The 16,702-nt window shown below is 42.8% G+C and overlaps 1 protein-coding gene across 2 annotated transcripts in view; it reads right to left on the bottom strand.

The window, feature by feature from the left end:
- Positions 1–16,702, bottom strand: part of LOC149306033 (N-terminal EF-hand calcium-binding protein 2-like) — an 88,520-nt gene that overhangs the window by 18,324 nt on the left and 53,494 nt on the right. The gene's annotated exons all lie outside the window — the stretch shown is intronic.

The raw sequence follows: 16,702 nt of genomic DNA, 5'->3' as shown, positions 1-16,702 counted from the left end.
AAGTTCCCATAGAGTTAGTCTTTCCTGAAATAGTATAAGTAACTAAATAGGGCAGAATAGATCCCAGACATTTTACTTTCTGAAAGCATTTTGAGATGGACTGCAAAGGAAAATTGAAATATTTTGAATTCTTAAAGGGTTCTGGGTTTGTTGTGGGGATGGAGTGGGAATATTTTCATGTGACTGGGGAGATGTTTTTGTGGCTTTGGGCAAAATTACCATTTAGCTCACACACACACGGTTCGGGGTCCTTTGGGGGATTGTTGGTGGGCTTCAGAGAATACGAATGCCAGTTCCAGGAGCCAAACTATGGCCACCTGTGGTTTTGATAAATGGAGTTATAAAGTTCCTCATGATTGGAAAACCCAATGCGGCACTTTCTAATCACATAGAGTTTGCAACTATATTCAGCTCTATCAGGATTGCATTTCTGCTGCCGTCCTTCTGCCGTCCGATTCACAATATGCCCATTGATTTCTCCATCCCAAAAGGCAACACCTGGTTGGACCTGGTGTGCCATCCCCTGGGACTTTGGCCTCTAGCCCTGCAGATGGAAACCAGGTGCATATCAGCGTCGCACTGAGCTTCAAACAAATCCTGCAATTCTCTTTCCTTCCTGCCAAGAGATCTGTTTGGCTTTCTTTCCCCCAAGGGACAGCTTCTCTGAAGTATTCTACCTCTCTGTGTCCGTGTGCATCTGAACGCTTTTGTACGCTCTGTGCAGCCAAGTTCATCCGAATGCAAAGGGATTGACTTTTTGACAAGCTTTTAAGACTCGCTTCCCCATGGCAACGGCATCTAATTGAGTCAAGGTTGTCTTGGGCATTTGCCTCCTCTTGCATTTTTATTCTCCATTTGGAAATAATCGTCAATGTCCAGGCACCCCATTGGGTCACTTGGGGGGTATTTTGTGGAGTACATGATGCATTTGGTGCAGTTATATGATATAACTAGGTGGTTCGGAAGAAGTGTGAAGCGCATTGCTAGGAGCAGTGCTCCTCTCTAGAATCAGAGGCGTTGTGGCTGAGATCCAGCATGGCAGAGCATGGCCATAGCATTTAACTACTACAGGTCCTTCATGGCCATTCAGTGGCTTGTGGAGAGCTGGAGGGGACAACTGAGAAACTACCTGGCTATGGCCCTGTAACCAGATGGAGACTGGTGATATCATCCACTGATAGTCACCAGGGCTCTCTTGGGCAAATGATGCTAATCAGTCCATGTCTGGCTGTGGGAACATAGCTGTATCCTTCCTCAGGCTTCCTACTCTCCACCAGTGACCGAATGGCCATGGTAGGCTGCAACAGCTAAATGGTGAGTCCAGGGTAGGGATCTTTGGTTATTGTGGAGGGCAGAAAAAGAATACCTCTCCAAGAACCAACACCCCCTGCGTTTGAGCGTTGGATTGTGACTCTGGAGTTTGAATCCCAGCTAGGCCATGGAAACCCACTGAGTGACCTTGGCCAAGTCACACTCTCTCAGCCTCAGAGGAAGGCAAAAGCAAACCTCCTCTGCACAAACCTTTCCAAAAAATAAACCCTGGAATAGGTTCACCTTAGGCTTGCCATAAGTCAGAAATGGCTTGTAGGCACACAACAACAACAACAAGAGCAATAACATGTCACTAAAAGGAGACAGTGTGGTATAGTGGTTGAATATTCGACTAAGATTCTGCAGACCAGGGCTCAAATCCTTGCTCAGCCATGAAAACCCACCGAATTGGGTAAATTACATACTCTCAGCCTCAGAAAGCCCAGTGATAGGTTGCCATAAGTCAGAAATTACTTGAAGGCACACAACAACAACGTCACGAACAGGATGCCAGTGTTGTGCCACACCTGATGCGATTGTTTTAAGGTTACATTTCTTAACAGTTTCTCCTTCCTCTGAGAATGAGCTACTCATTTTGCATCTCATGTCAAAGTGGCAACTAGGAGCCCGACAGATCCATGAGTACGTTCGCCAATGCCACCCACTGCTGGCATCCACAGGCTTTAAGGTTATTATGATTTTAATCTGGCTCCCTTTCAATCACCTTGGCCTGTGGTGACAACAACTGAGTTGCGCTGCCTCTCTAGATTGTAGACCCTTGGGAGCCAGGGATCTGCTTTAGATTCTGCGCCTGCACACTCTCGGGCACATTGCTGGCGCTGCAGAAAAAATATAATTATAGTAATTAATAATAAAAACAATGGGGCTCTGTTATGTGACCAAAATGGCTAAAAATGAGATTTGAATAGGACTTTAGGTCCTTCTCCATTTGTTCCTTGCAGAACACAGAGCAGTTTCTTCCCCAGCATGCAAATATGTCCTAGACCTTTTGGGAATTGTTGAGCCAGATGGCTTGGCTCAAGGTCTGTACAGAACACATATCAAAAAGAGGCATTCCTGTTCTCTGGAAATTCATTCACCACATTTATATCAGGTATATCTATCCCATCATAGAATCGTAGGGTTGGAAGAGACCACAAGGGCCATCCAGCCCAACCTCCTGCAGGGACGTAGCCAAGGGGGGGGTCTTGGGGTCCGGACCCCCCCTTCCATTAAAAAAATGAATGGTGTGTGCTGCTGTGCCGCCGCACCCAAGCCCCATTATAATGGTAGCATTTAGTCTGGACCCTCCTTCCTAAAATCCTAGCTATGTCTCTGCCTCCTGCCATGCAGCAACTCTCAATCAAAACATCCCCGAGAGATGGCCATCCAGCGTCCATCTCTATTGCAGTGGTTCCCTGCTCTTTGGCAGATGACTAAAGAGCCATCGCTACATGGCTCTTGGGCGCCCTCCTGTGGCTAGCATTGGGAAATGTGCTTGAGTGCAGCCACAGGAGGGCGCCCGAGAGCCAGGAATGAGTCCCTTCGAGCCTAGTCCCGACTCCTTTGCGATGCAGCGATGGCTCCAATAGTCTGCTCCTGTGCAAGTGTTTCTACACACACACACAATATTACACACACAGTTATGTATACATATACATATACACACACACATATATATATACAGACACATATAATTATATATACAAAGCTATAAATATATATATATATAATTAGTTATAAATACACACACGTATAAATATATAATTATATGTGTGTGTGTGTGTGTATATATATATATATATATATAAGCACGCACACATATATATATACACACACATATATAATTTTGTATGTGCGTGTGTGTATAATTATACACACACATACATAACATTACACCTTTGGTTATATATACATACATATGTATATATATATATATACATATATATACACACACACACACACACACACACACACACACACACATAATATACAGTCATATACACACACACACACACACACACACAGACAGAGGTTGATCATAGGAGAAATATTTCATGTGCACCGAACAATCCAAGCCCAAGATAGGATACTGACATGCCAGTCTTCCTTCTGGCTGCCCCAGATAGTTCATTATTAGGAGGGATTACAGCAAACCCCCCCAACCTTTTTTTTTTTTTTTTTTTTGGTGCTTAATTCCCCATTTCAGATTTAGGATGGTTTATATGTGCTGAATTTTAACTCTTCCTTTGAAGTGGAAAATGCAAAGGCCATGTTTACTGCAACACAGTACTGCTTCCCTTTTGTTCATTGAGAAGTGTAAGCTGCTTTTTCTTCAGCACAGTGGAACAAATCCTATTGACTCGCTGTATTCCACACTCCCTGCTCCCAGCCTGGTTTAAACCATATTACAAGATTTCGCATTATCAAATATCCACATATTTGGCTAGGGTCTGGCTTGGGCTCAGATTGTAGCAACCCCAATAGTTTTCATTTAATAAATTTTACAGCACTTGGGTCTTTTTAACATTTCTCCTTTTGCCCTTCAAATTGTCTCTGTTGCATAGATAGACAGAGAGAGAGAGACAGAGGCAGAAAAATGCTTGTCCTCCTCTGCCTAACTAGAACTGGAGCATGGCTTTAGTGCGGCTTCTGGCCTCTTAGGACACATGCATAATTTAAACAGCATACCTCCAAAGTGACCCGAAGCAGCTTTAGTTTGGCCTGTCTGTTTGGGCCCAATGCTAGGAAAGGTATAGCGAAGTAGAAAGAGAGGAAGACCACATGCCAGATGGATCAACTCAGTGAAAAGTGATCAAAGGCATGCATTTGAGGAACTAAACAGAGCAGTAAAGGACTTGGAGATGTTTCATGCACAGAGTTGCTATGAGCCGGAGTTAATTCAAGGGTAGTTAACAACAAACAACCCAGCAAAATCCAAGTGATATTTTTTCCTAATACCAAACCTTCCCCGTTCAATCTGACCCAACGAAAAGGGTATGAAATGTCAGAGCAACCTTTCCAACCTCATTTATTGCACACAAGCACTTGAAAACTTTCTCCTACCGCACGGAAAATCCAAACATTAGCTTCCGCGCTTTAATAAAGACAGAGTCCCCGGGGCATCAAACCTCAAACGCATCAACACCTTGATAATTGGATTTGGTCTTGCCAAAGATACACAACGGATTTTGTTTTAATATGTGCCCTTGATGACAGCCAGAACAAATGGAAAGGGAAAGCATCCCTCGCATCTCCCAGATTGCAAAGTCCTGTAAAAAGGAATTGGCAATGATTTCACCTTGAAAGGTAGAATGAGCCAAGAAAATGGGAAGTGATGGATGGGTACAGATTCTTGGTCAATTAAACATGAAATGTTTTATATGTGTTTTTATATGATGTTGTAAGCCGCCTCGATCATGCAGGAGTGGCGGCATACAAATAAAAAAATCAATCAATCAATTAATTAATTACTACTATTTGAACCCTGGTCTCCAGAGTTGGAGTCCAGCATTCAAACTCCGATGCTGCAAAGGTTAATTATTTTGACCGGTCCAAATAAAAGAATTTTTATTTAGGTTGAACCGAAGATTGGGTTGGAAAAGAGAGACCAGTGGGTTTTTTTATTTTGATTCTGGGCTATTTTTAATAACCGAACGGAGAGATAATAACCGTACAGAGATATCACTCATTATAATTTATTGGAGCGCAAGGCGAGGCAATTTGAATAATCAAAGTTGCATACATGCAAATAGGGCTGGGTTTATGACAGAAGAGATTAATGAAGGCTTGGTTGCTAAGGCAACCTTTGGAGGACCAGAGATCATCTCCGAAAGAAAGAAGACCCTGCTCCACCTTTCTATTTAAATCAGAAAAAAGGATGAAGGGAAGAAGGGAAGGAAGGAAAGAAGAGAAGACAGAGGAAGAAGAAGAAGAGCACTTGGAAGTCCGTACACAACCAGGAACAAATTTATGCAAGAAATTAATTGCATTTCCTCTTAATGCGGCGAGATAAAATTAAAATCTAATGTCGTGCTCCACTCTATCTACCTATTGATTTTATTTATAGCCCATCTTTTTCCAAGGTTGCGTCTGCACTGGAGGAATAATCCAGTTCGAGACCACTTTAACTCAGTGCTAGGGAATCCTGACACTGAAAGAGAAGGCAAAATGGCTCACAAAACTAGACATCCCAGGATGCCATAGCATGAGCCGTGGCGGTTAAAGTTGCGTCAAACTGGGTTATGTCTCCAGTGTGGATGCAGCCCCCGTCCAGGATCCAAGGCGGGTTCCAATATAAGATTAAAACCAATATAAGATTAAAATGCACTTTACTTTTACACAAGGCCAACCCTTCCTCCGAAATGTAGCCAACAATATCTGAAGAAACCTGCCCAGAAAACCCTAGGTTCAGCTTAGGGTTGCCATTAGTAAAGATAATAAAAATGAGGTACTCAATGAAACCAAGAAATGTCCCCGAACCAAGCTTTTGGGGAGAAATAAAGGGATTCTGAGTAGTATATTCTCTATCCATGGAAGCCTCAATAAAACTGTCTTTTCAGTGAGGTTTAGGATTTAGCCCGACCTTCTCTTTCCTTATATGCTAGCCAGCTCCAGAGAAAGACGAACAAGGGAGAAAAACCCCAAGCTCTCATCTCTTGCCTCCTCAATTTTATTGCTAAGAAATGTGCAAAAAACCCCAAAATATAGCCATTATGGGACTCTATGGGAAATGAGCATTCGTCATCCAGGGACCTGGTGACAGGTAACAGAGTTTGCATCATCTTAAGTGCTCCAAGGGGGAACATTGGCAATTCCTCTTGACAGAAGCATCTTGGGTGCCTCTGTGAGACTCGCTGAGTTTGGGGATAATATATTTTAAGCATTTGAAATGAAATCAAAATCATATTGGTTCATTTTCTAAGCACTCGGGATGATTGGAAATTCTGGACCTGTTCCCTTTTGCAAGAAAAAACCACAGGGTTTTTTTATCTGGGGTGCCTTTAGGTGAGATTCTGGCCTTGTCTGCACAGCAGAAATAATGCAGTTGGGCCCCAATTTAACTTCCATGGTTCAATGCGATGGAATTCTGGGCTCTGTAGTTGGTGAGCTATTTAGACTTCTCTGTCGGGGAACTCTGGTGCTGCAACAAACTACAAATCCCAGGATTCCATAGGACAGAGTTACAGCACTCCAAAGTTCATTATTTCTACAGGGCAGATGCACCCTAAATTTGAACCAATTATTGCTGGAATCCGCTAACAAAAGCTATTTTGGAAACCATCGGTGCCAGTTTCCTGAGAACTTTCCGGTTTCAAAACGTGACCCCTATCTCTCAGTAGCATTTCTAATGCAATATCTTTAATGGATGCTCCACAGATACAGGGTGAATCTCATTCCCATAGATGTGTTTTTGTAATCATTTCTCTGGATCCCCATTAGCGAACGTCTTCGATGGTTAAAACTTGTTTTGCAAAGAGGCGGTCATTAAGACGATGATCGCCAAAAAATGTTTCAGCCCTAGGTCTTATTAACAGATTTGTCAGCCTGTCCTTGGGAGATTTAATGAACTGTGCTCTAATTAATTCTGCCCCAAATGGAGATATATATATATATATATATATATATATATATAATCCTCCCGCAAGTTGAAATATTTATGCTGGAGGCTCTGTGTAAAAGTTGTTGATCAGTTAAGCCATTTTAGAGGAGACAATGCATTCTGCTTCAATGCATTCTGCTTCATCTCAAGCCTTCCACAAAGCAACCTCCTCTCAATTTGTTGGACTCTAATACCCACCATCCCCAGCTAGCATAGCTAGCATGCAAGACGTCTGGAAAGCACCAGTTTGTAGAAGGCTGGTCGCTCTAGTGCAATGCAATGGCAGGGATAAGAAAAAGCAGGTCATTGGGGCATTAAGAGTACAAAGATTGGAGGAAAGCTTCTCTTTGCATCTTCATTTACTGTGCCCTCACTTGCCCTCAGTCACTGAACCCTTGGAAATTCAATGGTGACCAATGGCTTTTATGTTTGCGGAGTGGTGAAACTTCTCTGCTTTTAAAAGAGCTATCCAAAGTGCAACATAGTAATTCCATGCATTCAAAGGTCGGTGGCACCTTGACAGTCTGGCATAAAATGCAGGGTGGATTTACCAGCCGCCCCTCATTTCAACACACATTTCTCTTTTCTGGATGTCACACACTCTAGCACTCAGCTTTGCAAATCCTTTCCCCTTCTCGAAATGGCAGTGCATTGCATAATTTTAGAAGAAGGAATTCCAGCAGAGGTTGCTTTTGGCACGGTTGTGTAAGCAACACCTGCTGCAATGCCTTCTTCTACACAAGCATTAAAGGCACAGGAGCCCTGTCCAGTTTTTACTCTGGCGACACTAGATCATAAAATCATCATCATTGAGTGCTGGACTAGGACTTTGGGAAGATAGAATGAAGCCAGCATTGTATGGCTGTCTTCTTTTCTCCTTTATAAACCAGGAAAGTGTCCCCAAAGAACATTCACACACCTTGTTCAAGGATCTGGGAAGCATAGCTGCCATCCATTAAACCTTGGGGTCTATATGGCTAGGAACAGATGCTAATGCGGACTCTGGATGTTGTTATTAAAGCTTTTATTTGCAAAGACTTCCAGGACTCGACATGTTGGGCAATTAAATGTGTTTTTTGCTAAGGGTTTGAAATGGAAGTACAGAGGAAGAGGAATACTTTAGAAAGTTTTAATGAGCACTAGACTAAACAGTAGTTTCTACCTGCAATTCCACCTCCCTTTCTTTGTCCTCTAAGTTATTACAAGAATAATTGGAGCCTGTTTTCTTCTTGCACAAACATAGAGGTTAACCATAAAAGTGCCGGCAAAGGGCCAGCTGAGCATCACATTTGCACATGCTTACAGAAATAGATGGACCCTGATTAAAGCAGAGGCTCCTGGGTTCTAGCTTCTCTCGACGACTGCATCTGCACTGTGGAAATAACCCAGTTTGGCACCACTTTAACTGCCACGGTGCAATGCTATGGGATTCTGGGAAGAGCAGTTTGCTCCACTCTAATGTCACAACAAACTACAATTCCCAAAATTCCATAGCATTGGGATTTGTTCAGCTTTGTTCAGAGAGGATTTGCCTTTGCCTCCCTTTGATGCTGAGAGTTTGTGACTTCCCCAAAATCCCACAGTGGTTTCCACGGCTGAGCGGCAGATTTGAACCCAGGTCCCAAGAGTTGTAGTCCAATGCTCAAACCGCTACACCTCGCTGCATAAGAAATGGTTTATTTTATTAGTGCACTTTTTACGGCCAAAGATGGGTGGGAGGTATCTTTTGGATCTACAAATATGTGGACAACAAATCCCAGAATGTCCCAGCTTTGCTGGGTGTTGCAGTCATAAAATAACTTTTCAAAGCTCTGAGATGTTCCATGTCAAGTGCCAGAAGCTCTGGTGCCACAACAAACTACAATTCCCAAATCCCACAGCACTGAGCCATAGCAGTTAATGTGGTGTCAAACCAGGTTATTTTGACAGTGCAGATGCAGCCAATTCCTCTCATAGAAGGGATTAAACAAAATTGCAGAGGCTGAAGCAGCCAGAGGGAATGGGACACAGGGCAATTTAGGAGTTTCTCCATGCCATAAATATAAAAAGCCTTCCTTTTAGGTTCTCCTTGTCTTTGCATCTCCTGAACGCTCTCCCTCTCTGCAGGTACGGCGCCCAACTGTGCATTGCCAAACAAGAAAATAAAAGAGGGCACAGATTAGCATCGCATTTGCATTTGCTTGCAGAAATAGATGGCTCCTGATTTAGAAATACCGGTTCTTATTTAAATCAGAGATGGAACTTGTGCACCCGGTGGGAGTCTGGAAATGCACAAGGAAGGAAAGGAGGAAACAGTTGTGAGAATAGTAATTCATCAATGAGATAAGTCAAAGAAGAAAGGATAAAGTTATCTCAAGAAAGGGTTTATAGATAAGATTGGGCGTGAAAAATTAACTTACCATTAAGCTAGCAGAGAGATAAACGAAGGTATCTTCTTAGAAATCTGGTCACCCATTTCTCCTTTATAATACTGGTAATTCAAATACGACTTCAGTACATGAACCATCAATAAATCAATTGCAGTTCAGGTATAGTATTTCTTTGACCCAATGATGCACAATTGGAAACAAGGCCCAACGGCTGAGTCTGGACTTGATGCAAATATATTAAGTGAAAGACTCTAATTGTATTAATTTAACTGTTTGGGGGGAACCAAAGTTTGGGAATCACTGCCTAGAAGGAGATCCTGCATTGAGTAAGAGGTTTGACTTGATACCCCAAGAAGTCCCTTGCGACTCCATGATTCTCTGTGATGGTGCCAAAAGTGGGAATCAATACTTGTCTGTCACATCCCCACACAAATGAACACACAAAACTACCATTCCCAGAATTACGCAGCCTTGAGCCATGACAGTTAAAGCGGGGTCAAACTGGTTTATTTCACCAGTGCGGATGCAGCCCAAGACCCTCATTTTGCTCTGTGTGTCAAACTGCCTGAACAGTGTGTAGCATTTCAGCTTAGCCTCAAGATATCTAAAGCAATGGTCTGGTGCTTAAAGGCAACCTGCTCCGAACATAATCAGCATCAAGCTGATTAAAATACAATTAGAAATCGGATAAAAAGAAAGAGGCCTATTAACATATGAAAGTGGTTTTTGTCCTTTTTGCTGGAAAAAAGGGAATGAAATGAAAGGAAAAAAAGGAAGAGACACCTGGCTCTGAAAAAAAGGCCCAGGCACATTTATTCATCAAAGCGGCACTCCTTTTAATTTCTAGTTTCCCCAAAATCCCTTCTTCTTTCAAGCCGGCTGCAGAGTTTGTCATTTTGGCAGGTTTCATTCTTTATGAAGATGCCTCAAAGAGTTATTTTTAGCTGCAAGAAAATATTCTGCTTCATATATATATATATATATATATATATATGCACATACACCAAAGGCTCTCTGTGTTAACTGCACCAAACACAAAAGAAGTGCCAGAATCATCACTTTTGCAGGGAGTGGAACTGGAAATGAAGAATGGTTGGCTAGACTTGAAGAAATTGCCTCAAGAGGAAACTGGAGATGTGACAACTGTGTTATATTCAGAAAATGATCTCTGTCCTCAAATATCAATGCTCCTTGAATACAGTGGTCCCCAAACTTTGGTCCTCCAACCGTCTTGCTCTTCACCTCCCAGAAGCCCCAGCCAGCGTGGCCAACAGTGAGTCGCTATCTCAGCCCCCAAAACTGGGGACAATTTTGGATTTTGGAGTACAGATTTCAGAGGTCTGGATAAAGGATTCTCAACCTGCATCATCTTCATCCAGCCGGCTACATACTTTGATTTCTTTCCAGTTATATGGCACTAAAATGCTGCTCCATTTTTAAAAACAGCATGTGTCAAAACTGGAGTATTAGTTGATATGCTTCCTCCTCCACAGAACTCATTTAATTCCCAAATGATGCAAAAAGGGAAAAAAAGAAGAAGACTTTATGGCACATGGAGGTATCTTTGCCAATACACTTTTAGAAACAAGAAACTGTCATGTTGCATCCTATAGACTAACAAGTTTCCTTTAGCATAAGATATTCATGGAGTTGCGCCCACTCTCCGATGCCAGCAGGCCAGAGTTTACTAAGGCTTGAGCCAAATAAAACTTGTTAGGCTATAAATTCCCTAAGAAGACCTTTGCTTGTTTTGAACACAGATACCTTGGGGTGGGGGGAAGAAATGTTTTTAGGGTTATAAAAATCTGCTGTGTGTGTGTATACGCAGTTGCCCCTTGGAACTTGTGGGGGATCCACTCCAGACCCCCCCGCAAGTTCCAAAAACCCGTGAATATTCATGCTCCATAGGCTTGAATGGGACGTGTGCATGCAGGGCACATGCCCCACTGAGGTTAATGGCAGTCTCCCTTCCACAGATTTTCAAGTCTGTGGACTTGGAGGGGCGAATATATATGTTCATATATATGTGTGTGTACAGTTGCCCCTCCTTTTTCACAGGGGATCCGTTCAGGACCAACTCGCGAAAATGGAGTTTCCCCTATATTCAAGCCCCACTGACTTGAATATAGGCGTGAGCACGCACCCCATTCATTCTCCCTCCATTTGTCTTTTGCGTATAAGCAAGGGACGCGGATCCAAAGACCGTGAGAACGGAGGGAGGACTGTACATACACAGACACAGATACAGACACACACACGGCAGTATATAAAAGTTTAGTCTTTCTCTGGTTTCTCAAAAATAGCAGTGCCTTGTAGAGCCCAAGATAGTTCGGATCCTGGTTATTTGGAAGACTGTATTCTCATTGGACTGTGACTCTGGAGAACAGGGTTTTAATTCCTCACTTGGCCATGAAACCCACTGGGTGACTCTAAGCAAGTCACACTCTCTCAGCCTCAGAGGATGGCAAAAGGCATACCCCCTTCTGAACAAACTTGCCAAGAAAACCCTGTTACAGTTTTGCCTTAGGGTTATCATAAGTGGGAACCTTTGAACTGGTTCAAACCGAATTGCGATCCAGTTTAAAAGGTAGTGGGAATGAGGCCCCAGTTTTGCATCCTCTGTCTCCTCTTTGTGAGTGTAAGACTCCCTTTTGCAAGGGAAGAGAAAGGGGGAAAATGAAAGTTAACACACAACGCAATGAGACAGGGCCTGCATCTGCAATAAAACCAAGTTTACTAGCCCAGCAGTTTTCTTTTCAAAGACTGATGGCAGATGGTGAGCATTTTCAGAGGCATAATAAGGACGTTGCAGTGCTGCCATCAAACAGTTTCTTGGATGAGTTTCAAGGCGTCCTCCGTGCACAGCGCAACGCAGAGCAGAGCAGAAAAAGAGCCAGCTGAGAGCAGCACTTTCAGCTCAACATGTGGGTCGAGAAACTCAACATGCATGTCAGCCTTAGTGGGTCATCATGAGGACAGCTTGGGTTTGCTGGGAGGAGAAAACGCGGTGGATCTTGGGGCCCGTTCTCGGAAAGATGCTTCCACACTAAATATTTCATGGGACAACTGGTGTTTAATATTTAATCTGCTGTCTGACTCAAAGAGCGGAATGGGAAAGCATAGAAAATGATCACTCCTGCGCACCCCAGCTGGAAAAGATGCCTCTGAGCAAGCTGTGAAAGGGTGAGGTTTGCAAGATTTCTCTTGTCTCTAGTGACCTGACCGTCGAAACCATCAGTGCTGCTGCCAGTCCAGCTCTGCTCTGCAAAAATGCATCTGCATGGACCATGGTAGAGACCTATGAAGAAGGACTGGCCTGCAGGGATCAGTGGATCCGTCAAGAACTGGGCCTGAATCTGGAGAATTATAGGCTTATAAACAATACATGGGATTCTGAACCATGGATATGGCGGACCAACTGTATCGTGTTGACATGGTAGTTTTCTGCACCCAGGGAATACTTTTGGATGAAGGAGCATTTGGTCCCTTATGCCACATTGGGAAGTGATACCGCTGATCCATGGTTTCACTGGTCGCCTCTTCCTTTAATGAGAACTAAGTTCAGCTGCTACATAAGACGCCAATGCTTTTCAGCGAGATGTCTGTTTTTCGGTCTCCAAGAAGATCAAAATCAACTTTCTTAGGTTCATGGAAACAGATGGCTCCCAGGGTCAAACGTAATGAGTGTTTTAGGGGAAAACCACTGGCTCCACTGCTCTCTTCAATGATTCAGTAGTCCACTGTTTCTGGTATGGTCAGTCAGGAAAGTAAGACGAAGTCTTTGAAAGTTGGAGTTCTCCCCGGCTTTCAGGTCAATATGGCCAATACCATCTCAATGGCCCATTATTCCTCAGGCTTGTCGGAGCCACCGTGTGCCCAGATGCCCCGTCCGTCTCCAGAACAACCTTCACTTTCCCACTTTCATGTTCACCGATGAAGGCATTATACATCAGCAAGAAAGCTTCTCCAGCCACAGAAGCAATTAAGGGAACAGCCTGGGTTGCATTAAGACTGAATGTTTCTTATTCAAGAGAGTAGGGCTTTTTGAAATAACAACAAAAAATATATTAATAAAACAACCCTTAACATCAATGGTTGACTTTTAGATCTTTTCCCCGAAAACGGAGATGACGTTGCAAGAGGAATTCACCGCAAGACGTTGCAGATCTTTTGCAAAACCAACTTCACTCTGAGGCTCTCCTTGGGCTGCTTCATCCTCTTGCAAGGCAAAGAGAAAGAATATGGCCAGCCGGTTTCCAACCATGTCCAGGCTTTTGTACTAGGAAATATGGCTGGGTCGTGTTTTGATATAGAAATGGACTTGTTCTAGTAGTGTGGTTAATATGGGCCCTCGAAAACTGTTTCAGAAAAGGAGCGTGTCCTTAAAGTAACTCAGAAGTGATATCTATGTCCAACCAAATTGAGTAGAATCAACAGAGGTATTTCATTAAACTGCTGGAGAAGACATGGAGGCTTAAGTCCACTAGGACATTGCTGCTCAAAATGGTGGTCTCTGGATCACTGCTGGTCCGCAAGCCACCAGCACAAGCCACTAGCACCTTTGTTTCCAAGAAACAAAGTAATGACTGTAGGAAATGGATATAAACGTCTTAAGAGAAATCTCCAGTTGAGAGATACACTATTTGGCATCTTTAATGGGACAATGAAAAGCTTTTGAATAAAAATCTTGGTCTTATTCGGAATGGCCCAGATGGAAACTGCAACATTTTGGAAGAACTTATAAGGTCTCGCATTAATATGTTGGCCATGACTCCATCCTGAAGAATCTTGGGATTTGTAGTTAAGTGAGGCATCAGGTCTCTTTGGCAGCAAAGGCTGAAGACTGTGTAAAACTACAAATCCCAGAATTCCATAGCTTGAAGTGACAGCACTTGAGACTGTCAAAAAAGTTACAGAGTGCTCAGGGTGAAAAGCTCATCATCTGCTCATCTCAATAGCTGACTCAGAACCACTCTTATCGGCAGCAAGAAAAAGATCCAAAAGAGCAAAAGGACAATATCACAATAAAACCATAGAGTGTATTCACACTGCAGAAATAAATCAGTTTGACACCGCTTTAACTGTCATGGTTCAATGCTGTGGAATTCCAGGATTTGTAGTTTGGTGAGATATCTAGCCTTCTCTGCCAGAGAGCTCTGGCCCCCAGGATTGCATAGCCATGGAGCCATGGCAGTGAAAGCGGTGTCAAGCTGCATTATTTCCACAGTGTAGACGCACCCCCAGACTGGCAAGTCTCCAATGCATGATATTTGACATTTATGTCTATTGACCAGACAATCTGCACATTCCCCTCCTTGTCTTCCTAAAGAGGTGCACATTATGCACCAGGTTTGGTTAATGAACAGATGGGCTGTTTTTTAAAGGCACATTTTCCATCCAGCTAACTTTGACCTCAATACTGCAGCTCTAAAAGTTTGAGGATGTTTATCTATCATGGCAAGCGACCAAATGCCGGAGGAAGTTTTATCTCTAGGATTAACTTGTGTGGGGGAGAGAGAGAGGGAGGCTGCAAAATTAGACATGAGAAAGAAGTGCTTCTTTAAAGGGCTCCCATAACTTTCCATTTCAATTGCCAGTTCGATGCAACAGCGGCAGATCTCTCTAAATCGGAAAGTAATTACACAATCCCACACTTTGTTTCACTTGTGTACTTTAGTGCCTAATTACTAGGGATAGTTTATGAGCTTCTCCCCGGAAAATAATTGCCACATGTCTCTTTACGAGAAACAAACTATCAGCATTCTTTGCAAGACGGGAAGCATAAACACCAATTAAAAACGGTTACACAAGCAAAACAGGCCGGTGGCGAGGAATTTAATAAAATGAATCTAATGTGCCATTTAAAATACTTTGCACCTGGTTTGCTTTAAAAGACAAAGAAAGAAAGAAAGAAAGAAAGAAAGAAAGAAAGAGAAGGAAGTTCACAAGTAGAGTGTAGAGAGGATTTTCCTTCTAAAGGATTAGTTGCGCACAATTAGTGATAGACAAGGCTTGCGTGGAGAGAAATGCAGCTGTACTCAAAAGCATATAAATGTTTGTCCTTTGAAACAAAAAAGCAATGTACTGCTTCAAGAGTGAGAAAGATGCGCATCGGAGAAACACATGGGGGGGGGGGAAACGAATGACAGTCAATGCGCAACAGTTTGAAAAGAGGGCAATTTTTCAAAATGCTCTTGCTTGTATCCAGATATGTCACCATGCTTGTGTAAGACTGTGATGTTATGGGCTGTTGTTTTAAAAAAAATCTTGTTGTGTTTACTAAAGGAATGCAAAATAGGTTCTTGTACATTATATATAGCTTATGAATTATATCAAGTGATCAGCTGGGAAGAAGTGAGCACACATCCTTCCAAAAGGCTTGTAGGCTTGCATCCAGCTTTGTCACCAAGTGTGAGGCTTGCCATTGCACATTTTCACAGCTAGCTCAGTCATGGTGCCCAGTACAGTTTTGGGTGCACAAGCGGTTATGCTAAGGAATTGTGCAAGAGGTTGTGCAACCAACTATGATAGAGGTCACACAGCTGCCTCCATGGCTCCCGGTACAAGCAGTTCTCCAACCTTTCACTCCATTCCTTTGCACAACTCATGCTGCCAATTTCTTTCTTTCAGTTAGTCTCAAAGGTGCTACAAGATCTCTCCACATGTTGAACACAATTGTAAGCTAGCTCTACCAGGGATTTTCTCACCACCACTATTACATACAACTTTATCCAAGAGAGTCCTCGCCTTCATAAAAAATGCTCTCTCTTTTGCAAGGAACCAGGGATGCTAGATAACAGATCTGGAGAATGATTTGTATTTTCAGTGGCCATGGGTTCTCCATCCCAGCATGTTACTATAAAATATGTTACTGGAAGTCTGTTGCACTAGTCCTGTTAATCCTATTGTAAGATGAAAACAATCTGCAACCAAGATCAGCACCAGAAGCAACTCAACTAACCAAGCCAACTCCCACCTTGCCTAAACTTTTAAACCTCCACATCCAGAAAACTTATCCAGGGGTAGCTGTCTTGGCCATACAACAAACTACAATAACACCCCAATACACAAAACAGGATCAAACCAAAGTGAGTACTAATGGACTTTAAATTTTATTTCCTAAACTTGGCCAGGAGGTGTGACCAGCCTACATGGATATCTCTCCATACAATCTTAATAACAATGTTTTAGCAAAATGGAGGCCTGTGACTCCTAACATTTATAAACCATCCTCTTTAATGAAGATGTTATTTTGTTGGTGATCTCAGTTACCATACTCCATCCAAGCAAATTATCCTCAACGGTCTTAGAGTCCAAGAGTAACATGACTTTGAACTGAGCCAAGAAAATGGAGCTAGTGAAGACAATACTGTATAAGATCCACCCAAGCAACCAGATCGGGTGAAGACTTGAAGCTGCT

This window comes from Sceloporus occidentalis, unplaced genomic scaffold (genome assembly GCF_023333645.1).
Source record: "Sceloporus occidentalis isolate IW3139 unplaced genomic scaffold, rSceOcc1.0.p SCAF_10, whole genome shotgun sequence".
Classification (NCBI taxonomy): Eukaryota; Metazoa; Chordata; class Lepidosauria; order Squamata; family Phrynosomatidae; genus Sceloporus; species Sceloporus occidentalis.
This window is presented reverse-complemented; position numbering and strand designations above follow the sequence as displayed.